This window comes from Neovison vison, chromosome 4 (genome assembly GCF_020171115.1).
Source record: "Neovison vison isolate M4711 chromosome 4, ASM_NN_V1, whole genome shotgun sequence".
Lineage (NCBI taxonomy): Eukaryota > Metazoa > Chordata > Mammalia > Carnivora > Mustelidae > Neogale > Neogale vison.
Window position 1 is genome coordinate 173,476,631 of NC_058094.1, and position 2,973 is coordinate 173,479,603.

Consider the following 2,973-nt stretch of genomic DNA (forward strand, 5'->3'; position numbering starts at 1 on the left):
GAGATAATGCAACAAAGATGTATTATGCTCAAAAGAAGGACATTACCGATGCAAAAGTGGTGCCCAGGGGGTCACTGGATGCTAGCTTATTGCCAGGGGCTGGGTAAGTAGAAAGAATTTAATATTTTCTTTCCAACATGGGTCTGCATCAAAGATATGCCTACAAAAATGCATTGTTTAGTCTGTCTGATTATCTAAAGTCCAGAAAAAAGTATATCTAGGGTCATATATCTGCACTCAGTGTTTATTACAAAAGGAAAAGAAAAGGGACAGTGCTGCCTCTACCTATTGGTAAAACTCAAAAGACCCCTGGGCCCTCTTTGGACCCTCAGTGTCTGTCTCAGCAACTCAACTTGCTGTCCTCAAGCCTCCTCTTCCAAGAATGCCTGTGTATTCACTAGACACAGCACTATGTTACGACAAGAAGTTGTGTAAACCCCAACTGAGTCGGGATCCTCCTATGTTGTTCCTCTGTCAGTATCATTCCCCTGGGGCTCTGAAGAGAATTATTGTGCTTTCTCATTGCTAGAATTGGGGCAGAGTGATACCCTTTGACATCTTAGAAAAGTTCCTTTTTATAAAATGTAAATGGACTCATTTCAGGTTTTCCTGGAGGGCACCAGGGTGATGGTCCACTTTCACCACCACAGTTCATGGATATGGTATGCACTGATTGTTTGTGAATGGTGTTATTTTTCCCTTCTAGAAGCTTGATTGAGTTCTTTATTGGTCCTCCTGTTTATAGCATTATACCATTATTGTTTCTTTCCTCTTAAATATTTATTGAAACCTATGTATTTGAATTGGCAGTGCTATACAAAACTTTCATTTGTTTTCCTTGTTGACTCTCTGTTGGGGAGCCTTTTTTTTTTTTTATAGAAATCTATATCTTTACTTGTGAACTCATCTTCCACTGGGATGATTTTTCTGCAGGAATCCAATTGCTCGGTTGTAGATAAATTTCTATAGAGAAGTTCTGAGTTTGTGTGTGGCAGGTGCCTGAGTAGTATCTTTGGTGAGGGCAATTTTTATGTTATTCTCCTCTAGAAGATTCCAGCGCAATGGGGGTAGCGTAAACTTCATTTCTATACCCACACGTAGGGTAGACGAAGAGCTTTGCTTTTTCACAAGACCACATTTGTTTTATTTTGACTTCCTTTACCAGGTCTCTGCAAAGACAAGTTGCTTTCCTGTGTTTCTTGGCCACAGGGTGGAATTTTTTAGCCCCTTTTCCCCAGGGCCCTAGTTTCGGGAGGGCTCTCTCTCAGTTTTAGCTCTCTGTCTTGAACCAAAGTCACTTTTCCTGAATGATTTGGCACTGTCTGAAACTGTCAGTTGGAGACGGGTAGGGTATAAAAGCAACCTGCTACATTCAGGTCTGAATTGATTTGTGCATATGGACGCTCTTGTGATTAATTTCCCCTCAGTATTTGCTTGAAGTAATAGAGGATCCAGTGGCACAGTATAGAGAATGTTGTATGAGGGGTGATTATTGCCATGGTGATGAGGGAGTGTCTTTATTTAAGGTCCTGGTGGAGCCAGCCCTAGACTTTACTCATTGATTGATGAGAGGGAGACTAAGGAAGGGAAGTAGATGAGGAGGGGAGCTGGCAGGAAGCCTGGGATGAGCCAGGTGGTAATTACAAATGTTCTGTGCAGCAGATGGGGACCAGATAGAGACCTGATTTGGGGTGGGTAAAATGACGATACTATGTAATTCTTTCTGGAGGGTTAGAAGAAGGCCTCTATTTCCTGCTTTTGTTTATTTATTCTCAGAAGGAGAAGTGATAATGTTCAGGATATGTGTGCCCCAGTGTAAACATCTAAGAAAGTAAGCTAATGGGATAGAGGGTGAGTTCGCATATTTCCTAAGATGTCTGTGTTTACTCCAAGAACACTCAGTCTTTAGTATTAATCATGTTCTTAATATATCTAATATACTCTCCAGGAGCATATGTGGGTGTTCATATGTGTATATGTATACATATCTATGCATATTTATGTGTGTATATATGACTTTATTTCTATATCTATGTACATATCAAGTGCATAAGTATTTTTGGTGGTAATGAATCATTAACAAAAGTGAAGGAAACTTCATTCAATCAAAAAGTAATTGTGATATGCCACCATTTCCAGGTACTTTATAAGCACAGGGATACATTAGTGATTAAAATAGCAAAATTCTTGGCCTCATGAAATTGATGTTCTAGTGCAGAATGGCTGACAATAATTAAAATAAGTTAGCCAAACATATAGTGTGTTAGATAGAGGTAAGTCGGTTAGAGGAAAGGAGAGCAAGTGATGGGACGTCGAGCACGGATGATGGGACTCTGCAATTTTATTATTTTATTTTATTTTATTTTTAATTAACATATAATGTATTACTTGCCCCAGGGGTACAGGTCTGTGATCATCAGAGCCTCTGTAATTTTAAATCAGCTGTTTAGGGAAGCCCCCACAGAGTACCAGGTGAGGGTACCAGCCAGGCAGAGGCAAGACCAAGGGCAGAAGTGCTGAGGAAGGAGCTTCCATGGAGTGGAGGAGGCCAGCTGGCTGGAGCTGGGTGCACGAGGAGAAGAGAATGGGAGACAAAGCCCGAGAGACCCCAAGGGGCTGTGGAAATTTCCTGATGCCACAGAAGGCACCATGTCCAGTCTCCATGGAACTGAGAACACTGGGCAACAGCCCTGGGATGTTTGGGTGAATGAATTCTTTAGATTAAAGGACGGAGCAGAGTTCTGGGTGGGTATTGGAGAGGGTACACTTTGTTCTCAGGGTTCGCCCTAGGGATGGCAGAGCCTGGGAAGGTTCTCCCTGAAAGCTGCATCACTTCCTGTTTCAACAGGCTGGGCCTGTCTTGCATCCCTGCAGCACTGCCTTGGGATCCTTGCTCTGCAGTGACTAGAGTCATCTGATAAGCCTGTCCCTGCCTTGGTCCTGGGTCCTGGCTGATATTAGTTTCAGGTTGTC